Source organism: Pseudochaenichthys georgianus, chromosome 20, assembly GCF_902827115.2.
Source record: "Pseudochaenichthys georgianus chromosome 20, fPseGeo1.2, whole genome shotgun sequence".
Lineage (NCBI taxonomy): Eukaryota > Metazoa > Chordata > Actinopteri > Perciformes > Channichthyidae > Pseudochaenichthys > Pseudochaenichthys georgianus.
This window is the reverse complement of record NC_047522.1, coordinates 1,801,091-1,816,855: the sequence shown is the minus strand read 5'-3', so window position 1 is coordinate 1,816,855 and position 15,765 is coordinate 1,801,091.

Here is a 15,765-nt window from a genome sequence, read left to right as displayed (position 1 = left end):
GAACTGATTAACCGAAATGTACAAATCCTATAAAAAAATATATAAAAGTGTAAATGTTAAAAAATAATAATTTAATTTTGAAAAATAAATAAATACATGTTCAAATAAGTAAAGAAACCAAGTCGAATCAAATGTATTGAACTGGTGATCACAGTTTGAACAGTTGACAGCTATAGGCCTACAGCTTTCATGCTTAAAACATAACTTGGTTTTCTGGTGGATTTGGACATAAACGCGAGTGAAGTATAACCGGACGCGAGAGAGAGAGATCAGTGTGGCGGCTCAATCCCCGGTTACATTTGAGTCGCCGAGAGGCTAAACTTGGCTTTAAACTGTGACGCGTTTTCGAAAAGAAAGTCCATGTTGAAGTAATATAGTTTTAAGGATATTTAATAATCAAAACATAGTAACTATGGACAAAACGGTCAACAGAAAAAATGACAGCACAAGCTCACCCTCCGTCATGTGCACTCGACATCAAACAGGTGACTTATAAACCAAACCACAGCCATGTGACAATTACCGGAAGTGCTCAACAAGCAAATAAAGGTGACGTAAATAATAATAATAATACAAATAATGAACTTGAGCTAAGTAGTGGTATGGCACCTACAATCAGCACCTGCAGCTCTGCCCGCTGTGAGGGACCGGTGAGCGGAGCAAAACACACCTTTAGCCCCAACACACTTAGCTATGGCACTGTTGTATACTTTGAATTATGTCATTTGATAATATGTAATCAACTTAGGCACCCCACCCAAAACAAATTATTTAAAAAAGAAAAGAAAAATTACAATAAAGATATTATACGAGCTACCCACAATGCAACACGCGCCATATATATATATAAATACGCCATTTTCCTGGAGGTGCAAATATCCTGGAAGTGCAAATATAAACAGCTAGCTAACGTAGCCAGGCAGAGCGCACTAGGTTTTTTTCTGAATTAACGACCGAAGAAATCGCCGCATGTCTTCGGATTGCATCTCTGGACTTGAGGGGTGTGCTCTAGGTCGTTACCAGCGTGAACTAGAGCTGTGTGGGGTGTCGGATTGCCCTTACAGACTGCCTGCAGATGTATGGAAACACGACCCTCGAAAGTGGCCTTCGTCGATTTTGGCTGCATCTACGTCTATCTTCTGGAAACACCGTGAATACCCCACATGTCACAATAATATTATCATGCCATTGCATATATGTGGTGTTTTAGAGTTGACTAGATATTGATTAAGGCAATAGACTATGATATTCTGCTTGCACCTCGCGTGAAATGGCGCATACCGGAAGTACGGTGTCGCCCTCGGCCCAAAACCCGTACTGTATGTGTGTGAAAGAATAACTGAATAATTTTTAATATTCGATGAATCGTTCCCATCCTGATAACATCTATGCATGCCTGTGACGGTACGTCCACACAGCAGCTTTTCAAAAATCTTGAACATCTTGGAGCTGGGCGTATCTGAAAGCTTGGGGATTTTTTGCGAGCAACGCGACCAACAACCAATCACATGAATCTCCCGCCCCCGACATACAAAGCAAAAAACCCCGGGGATTTTATGCGAGCAATATATATATATATATATATATATATATATATATATATATAAACTCCCCAAACAGGCGAAAAGCTACCAGTTTCCCCCACTGTCTCTGCCACCTCCCTCCATGCTGGTTCCTCCGGTTTGTATCCCGGTAATAGTTCTGGTCGTAAAGAACCGGGTGATTTGCTCCCGTAACTTCTCGTTTGGAATATGAGGAAATGAACTGCGGTCCGGTTCTCCCTGCTTACACGCAGTTTGATTGGCTAGCGCTTCTACTGTCAGATTTGCATAAACGTGTTTGATTGGCTGGCGCTTCCAGCTCAGCTTCAAAAGTTGAACATTGCTCAACTTTTGAATCCTGGAAATCTTCGCTTCGCTCCCCCACAATGCAGTTCGGGGAAAAGCGAGGCAAAGTGACGTCATCCCCATTCAAAGTCAACGGGCAGAGAAGCGTTGGAAGCGGTGGAAGATTTGTCTAAAGCTGCTGTGTGGACGTACCGTGAGAGTGAGAATTTTACATGTTACAAACTCCATCTTCATGGCTAAGTTCCCCACAGTTTTAAACGTCGGCAGCCTCTTTATCCCCCCCTCCTCTCTGGGAGCAAAAACTTTTGCTCCCGACGATTATCCAACAGGCCAACAACGAGCGCTCACTTTGGGAAACAATCCAAGAGGAATGTGCGCCGCGCTGATAACGTTTCCAATCAGAGCGGCCCGCGTGCAAAGCAACTATGTGAGGAAATGAGGGGGATAAAGAGGGGGAGGTGGTTTACTGCGACCTCAGCCAGGGGCACAGATCATTCAGAAGTGATGGAATTCATTCTTGCGTTCTGATATTACTGTTTTCACCCTCCACATTCTCATTATTGACTGAGTAAATTCAACGCTTTTAAATTGGACTGTGCATTGCTATGGGGGAAATGTTATTTTGGAAATTGAAACTGGAGCAGTGCACATGACCTCCTTTGTGTCAAGAGAAGTGATTGGCAAAATAGGAAAGTCAAAACACTCCATAACTCACAAGTTGATGACCACACCTACTGAGACAAATGACCACATACTGTAAGGTTTAACAGTATACATATAGTTGAGCAACGTTTTGTTGTAAAAAAAATGTTAGTGAATTGGTTTCCTTACCTAGTATAACTTCTGTTATATTCTAGGTCAAATTCTTCCAAAAAAAGCTGATTTTCAGGCGGTCATTCAGGTATATTTGCTCTATTAAAGGTGGGGTCGGTAAGTTTGAGAAACCGGCTCGAGATACACTTGTTGTTATATTCCATGGAATGCTCTTAACATCCGATAGCAATGAATATCTGAAGTGCTTTGACAACAAATCCATTAAAAAAAATATCATCTGTGGAAGCCGTGGCGCTGTAAAAAGCACGACCAATCATCTGAGCCGGCTAAAGTAACTGGATGGCCTACCTGCCTGTCAGCCTTCCATCTGGGCACACACTGATCTCGTGCCCTCATTGGTCATGTGCGCGTTCGGGTGTGTTGGAGGAGGGGCTCTGTGAGGAAGTGGCAGACTTTTGTATTTTCAAATTCTAGCGCACTCGAGCTGGTTTCTCCAAAAGTACCTACCCCACCTTTAACTCAGTATCTTCCTACACACTCCTACCTACTTTAATCCTTGCTTGAATCCCCGTCACTCACTTCATCACACACTCCTCTGAAGCTCCATCATGCCTCCCTTCATCCCTTTTCCTCCGACCTCCTCTCAGATTAGCAGCCGCTCCAGATTGTTCTTTCCTCTGCCCCAATAATCTCTATTCACACAGGAAAACCACATCCAATGTGCCCAGAACGAGGCTTAAGTGTCAACCACACCGAGGGATGCCAAGAGAGGATGAAACGCGGGGGGGGGGGGGGGGGGGACAGCGGCTCACATCCAGGGGGAGTGTTTGCAGTGAAAGAGAGAAACAATCCGTTTGCTGGGCTGCCACGAGGAAGAAATGGCCGTCTACAATATGCTGTGAAAATGCAGCGTGTCCATTTGAGAGTGCTTTATGAAGCAGTTAATGCTCTACCTGTGTCCATGAAATATACTTTTCATACAGCTTTAAAACGTTAAATCTATTAGGAGTCTGCGTTAACACTTCCTCTGAGTGTCTATAATACTTTATACTTGCTATGCATTATTATAAATTCAATGCACAGTATAATTTAGTTTTTACAAACGATACTCATAATGCTTTAGAAAAGTTATCATAACACAAATACATACATACGATTTATAAGGTCAAGTATCACTTCATAATTGCACCTCTCAATATTTTTGGAAAAGATCCTTAGTGTATAATAACTAATTTATATTGTGTAATGTCCTGTTTTAGTTACTCTAAGTGGTCGCTAATTGTTTTAAGTGAAGTGAAAAGAAGTCAATAAATCTTTGCAAGAAAAACACTTAAAACGTTGACCGCCGAACGACCTCTTAGAATAATTTAAATCATATTCTAAAAGCATTACAACAGTAGTTACATTTTAAAATGATTATAATGCATTAAATGGTGGAGCCTACAATATACTATGATGCTGCAAAGAAATGCCAGCTTTTAAGTCATTATAAAATGTGTGTATAATGTTATTCATAATGTGTGTGACTACCTGTATGTACAATTATACTGAGCTATAAGCAGATCATATTGCATCAGAGCGGTTAATGCAGTAAAGACATGGGGGTCATGAAATGTTGGAGAGTTCACTGCTAGGAATTTAAAAAGCTTACATTTTAACATTTATAACTACCGTACTTTCCGGACTATAAAGCGCACCTGCATATAAGCCGCAGCAGCTAAATTGTCCGTCTGTCTTGCTCTCGTTCTGTCTCTCGGTTCCACTTTTACTTTCGCTACCTGTCTCACTCTTTTCCGGCCTCCAGCTTTTCCTGCTGGAGCCCGCCGCTTAGAGGTGGCGGGCGCGGACCGGTCCTAGAGCCCATAGCGTTAAAGGTGGTTAATTGTACCTGTAAAATCCATAGATTTAGGACAGGGGTGTCAAACTCAAGGCCCGGGGGCCAAATCCGGCCCGCGACTTCATTTCATGCGGCCCCTCAAGAGATTGCAAAGAATATAATATGTTTATTATACGGTTACATGCCGATTTACAGAAGCACGTTGCCCATAAACTACATTTCCCACAATGCATCTCAAATTTGACTTTTTTCTCAGAATTTGACTTTTTTTCTCAGAACAAGTTTTTTTCTCAGAATTTGAATTATTTTCTTCAAAATATTAATTTTTTCTTAGAATTTGCCTTTTTCTCAGAATTAGATTTTTTTTTAAATCATTTTGTAACATTCTCACTGAAGAGACTTGCAATGATTTGCCCTAGACTTCTGCTTTTAGACGTAGTTAATTATGAAGTTATTACCCTATCCGATAATAATCCAATGCAGAGGCAATAATGTCATATAATACATTATTTGATATTAAATATTTATATATGTAGTTTGATATAGTCTTAAAGTTACAACCGGCCCTTTGAGTGCAACCATAATGCTGATGTGGCCCGCGAAGAAATTGAGTTTGACAACCTTGATTTAGGAGGTCCCCTAGTGGCCGTTAGCTGTACAAAAAAAATGGGGAAAAAAGTCGCGGCTTATAGTCCGAAAAGTACGGTACTCACTCTCCTGAATATATTAAATGATATGCATGTTAAAGTCCTCCTGCACATATGCACAAAGCTACAGTGTAGAATGACATGTTCTGACCCGAGCTCCTCCCACAGTGCAACACATATAATAAAATAAATAGATATATGCCGTGCTTGGTGGTGGTTTGCTGTATTAGCAGAGGATGCCGGTGCGAGAGGAAGTGCTGCTGGATATTGAAGAGGAGGCCGGGGATAGCCGCCAGGGAGCGAGTGGCTATTTCTGTGGCAACAAAGACGCAGAGTGAGAGAAGAGAGCATCGCTCACTGAATTCCCCTGTGATGAGAGCAGAGATGCATGCAGGGAAATAAAGAGGACGGGCGAGACAGACAGAGAGGAATAATGAGGGCTGAACCAAGACGAAAGAGAGGAGGGGGCTGTTCTTCGGGAGATGCCAATTTAATTACAAGGGATGGGGTGTTTTGGCTGTGGTTCTGACATAACGGGGGCTCCGGTACTGACCCGGACTCCAGAGACCAGCTGCTAGAGCCCACCTGCTGGGGCTCAGTGTGTGTGTGTGTGTGTGTGTGTGTGTGTGTGTGTGTGTGTGTGTGTGTGTGTGTGTGTGAGAGATTTGACACTTTGTCACATTAGACCACACGCCCACATACATAGACCCATCGCACTCTCACACACTAAATCAATCTGCAGACTCTGGCATCAGCAGCAGAAGGGCATGAGGACCACACACACACACACACACACGATTTTGGGGAAAAAATCTAATTGCGATTTTTCTGACAGATATTGCGATTCGATTTGCGATATTTGTTTTTCTGCGACCCAACAGAAGTTTATTGTAAAATGCGGCCATATCTCCGGCTAGGAAGGTCGCATCAACGTGCTCCCGTCTCTAGCACCCCGCAGCCCGAGCTACGAGTGAAAGAACTAAAGTTACATGAAACTTCCGTTGGGTTGCTTTCAAGTCGAGCTTCAGTTTAAGATTCACTGTAATAGAAACACGTGATGGAGCATCACTAACCTGACTCAGATGCTTTGTTTCACCAAAGCATCTAGAGCTCCACTGGAAGCCATCTGGAAAGGGCCGGCACTTTCAAAAGCACGTGGCAGGTGATTGGATCAATCTGTCTATCACCTGCTATCAGGGGCCACTTCTGATTGGTTAACAATGGCTGGTACATGTGGAGCACAGCACTTCTGATTGGTGTGGATGACTGACACACAAGAACAATTTTTTTTTAAAAGACACACACACACACACACACACACACACACACACGGAAAGCTATTGATTGCAGCCGGGGAAGCAGCGTATTTGTTGCTGCACAGCACTTTTGATCTGAGCTAATGACAGAGCAGAGAGGCAACACATTGTATCAGAGCTAAGTGCATTTTGAACGAGTGCCTCGAGTCAACAGCAATGATGCACTAGCAAATTAGACATTTCTAAAGAATACAGAAGGAAAGACTGAAGAGAGGAATAAAGGAAAAGACTGCCCAGTAAAATGTCGAACAAACCAAGTGACCATGACAGATTGCAGTGTAGCCGTAACGGATCAGTGTTGATAACAGACCGACGGCCTAATGCACTCCCCGGCTCACAGACCTGCATATTGGATTTATGATAATTCAGTGCAGGTGGCAAATCAATAGAGTCAACACGACGAGACCCTCATCCTCGCCTCATGGTGCAGGTCAGGCGTGAACCTGCTGCAGGCCGTCCACACTGCAGTATGCCAACCCAGTCTCACGGCATTTCGTGTTATAGTCACGAAATTAATTTAATCTATTGATTCGTTTTCACCGACACAATTTGAAAAGCAATGTATTTCTATTGGTACTATGTTTCGTGCCTGCACCACGTCTTTTCGTCCGGCCGGGTCTTGGAAGACCAGAAGCTGTGGTTCAGAAAAACATTTTCTTACTCAATCTTTTATTTTAAATTGTATAATGTCGGATTTTTTTTTGCCGTCCGCGAGGAAAATAAATGGCTCAGAGCCTCAGAATACTGAGACCTGCATTTGTTGTCATCTGTTTTTCCTTCTCATCTGTTATTATTTACTTTGCTTTTAAAATCGTTCTGTGTGACACGAATCAATAGATTAATTTTGTGACTATAACACGAAATGCCGCGAGACTGTGTTGAGTATGCACGGAGAGAAACAGTCTTTCTTCAGCCTTTGTATCCATCAACCTGGGAAACAGTTCCTGGATCTGTTTCAGAGGGCATACAGACAGATAGGGGAGCTAGTACTGCCAACATATCATTTTAATAACTATAAACTATTCTTTACATGCAAACATCGGCTAACAGCGTCCGCCTGCAGAGCTCCAGGCTCATCCCCATTGTTTACTTTTCAATAAATAAAGTTTGAATCCCAGGGACGTGCACAGACATTTGGAGGGACTATTGCTCTAAACTAGAAAAAGGGCCCCCCCCCCGGAAACCTAAGAAGTTTTTATAAAAAAATGAAAACCAGGGACATTTTTTCTGTTGCGGTCCATATTTCATTTACATGTCTAATGTTGGTAACTATTAAAGACAAAATACGGACAATTCTGTTTTAATGTAGTTTGACCATTGTAACGGTTAAATAAACTCACTAATTAATTAAACCAGTTCAAGACGCATTATTCTTATTCTTATCAGCGCAGCAACGGTAAGGTATCTAATTACTTATGTATTTAGTATTCCATAACTTAATAACATAGATGATTAAACTAAAGTGGAGACATGGCAGAAATCCTACAATGAAGCGGGCAGTGAACTGTTCTCCCGTGAGAGGGCGATCAAGAAAAGAGAGAGAGGGAGTTTACGGAGCAGATGGAAAGACACAGAAAGACAGAAGCACAATAACAAGTATATTTAGGTGCTTTTTTGTAAATAACCGACGGTGTCAAGAGGAAGTAAAGTCCCTGGTTTGTCCCTTATACTCTAACTGTCATGAGAAAACTCAAAATCAAAGCATATTTCAAAACGGGAACATTTCCGGCGACAGATTGACCCGAGGATTGGCCACCAAAGCCGGGCAGGCACGTGATCACCATAGCCATATGAGGCCGGACCGGACTCGGAGGGCTTCCCTTTGCTTTCAGCTGTCAGATTGTAAACAAAGTCACGTGACTGGGGGCAGGTGACAGCGCTGACAAGGTGTGTTTTATCGCAGCGAGACTCTACAATACTAATTGTGGGCTTATCATGTTTATTCGGCCACAACAGAAAAAAAGACTTTCGCTCTCTCCAGAGGGGCAGGTCAGCCAAAAAGTTCAAAAGGGCCGTTGCCCGGGCAACATTAGCCCGTACCTGTGCACGTCCCTGTTGAATCCCATCCACGCCACACGATCTCCACCGAGGTAAACAACACACCCTTTAGATTTGATGTAAGTGAACCTAAGAATGGAATGACCGTCGGTATTGTTAGCATTAGCACAACAACATCGTTGCTAAGGACATTAGCATACTCCTACATTTAGTACACGTTCTTTCCTGCTTATCCTTTCTTTAAAGTTACAATTATATTGACAAATATTGACTAATGTACATTTGCATTATTGAAGGAGGTTGTGTTGCTTATTTGAACACAATGCATGCCGTTAAACTCCTCTGCAGCTAGTCCCTTCTCATTACAAAGTCATGATGCATCTTCTTGCAGGATAACTTTCTCATGCAGCCGCTGTGAGCTGCTCTGTGATGTTCAAGTGTCCTCAGATAACCAAATGAAGCCACTCATAGATACAATTATCTCAGCCTCGACACTCAAACACACATAACACTGCATCTATGATATCTGGGCAGCTTACACCACAGGGGGTCCAGACCGCACGGTGGTCTTGTCTTTTCAAGCCAAACATTCATTTTCAGAGCGGTTATTATTTCCTGAGGCGCTCTCAGCGATAAAAAGGCATTTTCTTTTTTTAATCTTAGCGGCAAGCGTGCAGATACGAGCCTGTGTGTTACACAAAAATACACTGAGGCACTTGTGTTCAACTAAACCAAAACATTTGCTCACATGCACAAAAAAGCTGAATCGCACAAGTCAGGCGTCGGGGATTTAGAGAGGGAGAGGGAGGGGAGAGGGAGGGAGGAAGGTTTTATAGAGAGAAAATCACATCCCTGTGTCCTTGTTCTGGTCACCTTGGGTTTCTGGAGGCAGTTGAGTTAGAGGGAAAGGAGAGAGGGAAACTGATTTATCACGGCGGACAGGTGTGGCTGAGGCAGAGGTTGAACGACTGCGAGATTACAGCCACATGAAAGGAGCCTCAAAAGTGTTTTGCTCCAGCAATTACTGCGTTTTAACTCACTGTGTGTGCAGCCGCCAGAGAGCAGGGCGCGCTGCAGGAACAGCATGCACCGCTGCCAGGTGACAGATGATGTGACACACACGCATCCAGCATGCACGCCACACAGTGCAGACACTCTGAACACACACACACACACACACACAGAATAACAGGGAACCACAGAAGAGATGCCTCATTGCATAAATAGGGAGGCGAGTCCCCACACGTGACTATGTAAACAGATGTAGGTCCCCACAAGTATAGTAATGCTAGTCCACACACACACACACACACACACACACACACACACACACACACACACACACACACACACACACACACACACACACACACACACACACACACACACACACACACACACACACACACACACACACACACACACACACACACACACACACACACACACACACACACACACACACACACACACACACACACACACACACACACACACACACACACACACACACAGCATTAAACGCCTGTCAGCTGAGGTGCAGGCATACGCAGAGTAGATGGGCTTCAATTTTATAATAGAAAAATCTACACATTTAAATTAAATCTAATTCAGATATGTTTCTTATAGGGATATAATCATGATACAAATAATATGAATAGCAGAAATTAAAGGAAATATTTCACTTTTTCTTCACATTTAAGGTGTTATTTAAGGCTTTTTGTGCCACGATGTAACAAAGGATGGTGGTGCTAAAGTAAGTAGAATTGGGTAACTCCCGGTACATTTGAAATCGTCTGTCTATATTTCCCTTGTTCTCCGACTTTCGTACAATCGAGGGGAAATACTTTTTTTAGCTTTCCTCTCAAATACGTTTGACATTTACTTTGTTTAATATAGACGTGCTCTTCAGTCCTCTCCATCTCACAATGCATGTCCAAATAAATGGGTTCAGTGTATTTGCCAAAACCCCTAAATAAATACAATATACTGTATGTGGTAATATGACACAGTATGATCTACAGTGCGGGTCTTGAGGCGTCGCCCTGCAGACTGTGCCTGGACGTTTGCTCTCTTCTATAACTCACTTTAATGAAGTAACAAATTGCCGTGACAGCGATGACAACAAGCGACCCGCCATCCATCCTGACACTGACTCATAGGTCACACGGTGGCTCCTGGCCTAAACAGCCAGAAGACGTGTGTGTGTGTGTGTGTGTGTGTGTGTGTGTGTGTGTGTGTGTGTGTGTGTGTGTGTGTGTGTGTGTGTGTGTGTGTGTGTGTGTGTGTGTGTGTCGATTAATCGATTTAAAATTATTTATTCTTTTAAACTTTTGTTCTTGTATGGCAGTCATCCACACCAATCAGAAGTGCTGTGCTCCACATGTACCAGCCATTGTTAACCAATCAGAAGCGGCCCATGATAGCAGGTGATAGACAGATTGATCCAATCACCTGCCAAGGATTTTTGAAAGTGCCTGCCTTTTCCAAATGGCTTCCAATGGAGCTTTAGATGATTTCTGAGTCAGGTTAGTGATGCTCCATCACATGTTTCTCTCACAGGGTGAATCTTAAACTGAAGCTCGACTTTAAAGCAACCCAACGGAAGTTTCATGTAACTTTAGTTATTTCGCTCGTAGCTCGGGGTGCTAGAGACGGGAGCACGTTGATACGACCTTCCTAGCCGGAGATATGGCCGCATTTTACAATAATATATTTAATTTATATATCGCTTCTCATCTGCCAAGACAAATCTCGAAGTGCTTCACAACAAGGAACACTGATACACTTTGAGAGATTAAACAAATAATTGTAATAATAAGAAATCAAAAAATAAAATATAAAATAGAGTACAAAAATAAAAGTCGGAGATGGCGATAAAAATGGCAGTACTCCAGGTGTACCATGCTCAAAGTTAAACAAACAAACGTCCGTGTGTGTGTGTGTGTGTGTGTGTGTGTGTTAGTAACTGACCTACGTTCACACTCACATTTCTACATCACAAAACTGTGAAAATTGGTGTTCAAAACGCTAATAAATGGCTTTCTAAATGGTGAAAATACAATAAGAACTGTAAAATATCTCTGCCTCTCGTCACGGTGATGAACATGCATTCCCTCTCGCTGATGGCACGTCTCTCAGCCTGAGATCCAGCACTAACAGACCAGATCCTTGGCAGTTTGTGTGGAAGTTCACGCTGTGTGTTTACTTCACCATTAGCGAGCGTCACCCTCACAACCCCTCTCAGCGACAGACGTTTACATCTGATCGCTGCCTCCTGCTGCCAGACCGCCTCATTGTGAACTGTAATGTAAAGCTTTAGAAACCCTCTGTAAGTCAACGCCACGAGAGAGGCGGGTTTATCCATCTATAGATTGCTTGGAGTACTCTCAGATGATGGAATAACATCATGTTGGACGTGATGTGGGCTATGTGCAATACCCACATCCCAGTAAGTGCAATATGGCGAAGGCAACATGAGAAAATAAGGTCCATAAACAGTAATCTGACTTAATACAATATTGTTTTTCTGTACAGATCCTCTCTGGTATCGACACAATAACCATGTTTACATAATTTTCAAAGATAAAATGATCATTCCCTCGAATAATGGTTGCAATGTCAGTCCACATATTCACTATAGTTCAAATTGTTCAGCCCTAATTCGAACATAAATGATGATATCAACTCTGGGATATTGACTCACGAAATCAAGATGGAGCTGGTAACAACTGTATACACTTATTGTCAAGACATTTCATTAAAAGACCACAACTACACATATGTTAGTCTGTCTCTTAGTACGTGCACGACTTCCTCCGGTGACAAAGAAGTTAAAAGGCTACTGTTACAGCCGCTGGCTCCCCGGTGCCGTTAACTCCGTTCTGTGTGTATGCAAATGAGCTGTGCGGTTCCCCAGATGTCATTGGCTGTCCCGCCCGCGTTTCCGAAGAGGGGATTGGATCGACGTCCTCCAATCCCTGCACACATGCGGCACACCTTCCGGGGGAGGAGTACAAAGCCCGCGGAGCCCGACATCATTCGAGAGGGTCTGTTGTGTGAGTCAGACGCCGCGTACTTCTGCTCTCGCTGTGATAATTCGGTCAACTTGTACATTTTGTTTGTTAGTGTTCCTTGTTAGCTTAGCATTGTGTTGACTGTTTTCTCCATGTTACAGCGGTGTTTCTTAAACAGCCTTCTTTTGTCCCCTTCTTAAAGAGAGGGTTGATTTATTACTTTCTGTTTAGCCTATATATTTTATTGTACTTATCAAGGCTCCTTTTGTTGACCTTCATTTAGCTTTGCACCCTTTCGGGTTTTGTTTGTGCCTTATTATGTTCTACCTATATTGTGTATATGGTCATTCCAGAATTGGAGGACAATTTAGACACCAACATTTTTGAAAAATTAACCTTTTATTTTATAATTTTCTTTTATGTATTTAGGAAAAGCAGATAATAAACCATCAAAAAAAGTGATTTGCCCAGCGAGGCATCACATGTATATTTTCCAATGTAGAATTACCCCTGTTACTCTAATTACAGTAACAGGGTTGAAAATCAATGTTAATTAGAGCTTTAACCTCAGGAAGTGTTGCTAGATGTAGCATGTACTTTCAAGTCAAGAACAAACTTGGATATCTAATGCAAGAAAGATAACTTTGAAATGAATATGCTTTATTCTGATACTATCAGTAACAGGGTTGAGTGGGTCAGAGTGCCACACTCTGTTAAGACTGAAAAGATTGTAAAAATATGAAAAATAAAAGAGAGGACTTAGGTATGTGTCATCTGACTTACAGTTTGTTCACTTCCTGTTCAACAGGGTTGAACGCATGTTGAGGGACACACCTTCTGTGCAAAATGACTGTCATTTAAAATATGTTTATGATTTAACAAATTGATTTTACCATTACGAGAGACATATATCAATAGAATAATACCAAAACAAGTAAATAAAATCCCTATTTTAAATGTTATATTCGGCATGCAAGCGGGGACAAGAGAAAAATGCCATTTTAGGGGATGTTCGAGAGCTATTCGATAATTTAAATAATATTTTGAAACCACTTTTTCTACAACTTTATATACATTTAGTCTCAAGACAAGTATGTTTAACACAAGTGCATGTTTTAGCTTTTTGGGCATGGATTATTATATGTTTTATATATAATTCTGGAATGACCCATATAAAATAAACGCCTATAATATACCTCATTCCATACTGGGGTGTGTTATTTCCTTCCACCCTAGAGAGACGTAACAGCTACACAGAAGTTTAGCTGTGTCAGAACACAAAAACACAATTAACTAAATGGCAGGCAGCAAAAGCAACAGGATGAAAGAAGCAGACACACAGGGAGCTGTGAGCGACTTCAAACACGGTGCATCGATCTTTAGTCTCTAACAATTCAGCCGTTTCTGAGGATGACCTTCTGAGGGACACCAGAGGCTTCCTCTATCCATTCTGCTTAGGGAGATAACACCGTTTGAAAAGAGACTGACACAAACAATAAGCCTATGTATCACTCCTATTGACAACAAGTAATTTCAAGTGAGCTGCAGCTTCAGGGAAATCACTCATGGCGCCAATGTTAGCTACAAAGAGTGTGCAGCTCAAACAAAAGCAGTTTCAGCTCAAAGAAACAAATATACAAGTGAAATATGATGAATAAAAAGAGAGGTTCTTTGAAAACAAGCAGGTGTTGCCTGTCCTGAGTGGCTCCTGATTTGCAGTGGCGCGTACATCTTCCTTAAAAACCACAAGACATTATTGGAAGTGTGTGTAGTAGTCACCCCCCTCCCCCCACCTCATGTACATGACAAATCTCTCCCTGGAGTGTGTGTAGATGTTAATGAGGGTTAACCTGACTGGCATGGCCACACACGAGAGACCGATGGGCCGCCGAAGAGAGAAAGTCCGAAGTGGATTCAGAATCAGCGTATAGGTCAGAGTCTGATTCATGTCGCCGTAGATCAGGGGTGTCAAACTCAATTTCATTGCGGGCCACATTCGCATTATGGTTGCACTCAAAGGGCCGGTTGTAACTTAAAAAAGTGACATTTAAAAAAAAAGTAAAGTCAAATTCTGAGAGAAAAGTCAAATTTCAGATGCATTGTGGGACATGTAGTTTATGGGCAACGTGCCTCTGTAAAGTAGCATGTAACCGTATAATAACATCATATTTTTTGCAAGCTCTTGTGGGGCCACATAAAATGAAGTCGCGGGCCGGATTTGGCCCCCGGGCCTTGAGTTTGACACCCCTGCCGTAGATGGCCACGACTCGGGAAGAATGACTGCAGATCATTCTCATCAACCGTTTCAAATGCAGTCAAGTACTTAGCAAGGAGAACAAAATCAATCCTGCATCCCATCCCTCTTTCAAACGTGAAATCCTGCAGACAAAAAGATCCATTCAACATTTTGGGAAATAGGATTATTGGCTTAAGAGTCTGATAAGAAGATCAATACCACTCGTGTGTCAGTTTAGTATAAAGCCAGGAGGGGCTGAGCTCAGCGCTGGTAAATAGGCTCGGTCTGAAGTATTAAGAAAGATAAGAATCAAAAAGTGTGTTAATTAGTGAGATGTCTGTATTTTGGGGCAGTTTCCTGCTTTCTGTGCGTGGCGGATCCCCCAGGAGAATAAAGAAGTAGATCCTCGTGTTGTGATCCTAGTATTAGTCGTTTGGCTTTCTTTAGGTAGGATTCATATTCTTAGCAGGAGCTGGAGCATTGAACGCAATTAGCTTAGTTTAGCAACACATAAGGACTGGAGGAAGAATACTTACTTGCTACCCCTTTCCCTCAACCTATCCTAAAGGGGTGCGTGTACGTAGACACGTTAGTTTAGCTGCTATAGGCTTAGACTGTCGGGAACACCTTACTCCTTCCTTCTGTCTGTCTGCACCTGTGTTCTCTCATGTTCCCAATAACCCAGCTTCCCCAAATGTCTTTTTGGTGTCTATCTACGCCGGGATCCTGAGTCGTGGCTGATCCTGTTTCTGCATCATGTGTCCTGGATCCGGAGTCCTGGGTCCTGGATCCTCTATCCTCTATCCTAAGTCGTGGATTTGAGTCCTGGACTTCGAGTCGTGGCTGAACCTGTCTCTGTGGTCCTGCCTGACTCTCATCATGCTGCTTCCCTGATGGCTCCAACATGATTGTTGACATCCTCGTAGATTCATCTTATTATTACAGACACATGCATTTCCAAACATTCGGTCTACCTATGCTGTAAAATGTATTATCTCTTCGATTTACACACGGCATCCATTGCAGGTCTGTCCTTCTCTGTTGCTCTCCCTGAGGTTTCTCCCATGTTAACTTTAAACTGTGGGTTTTTCTCT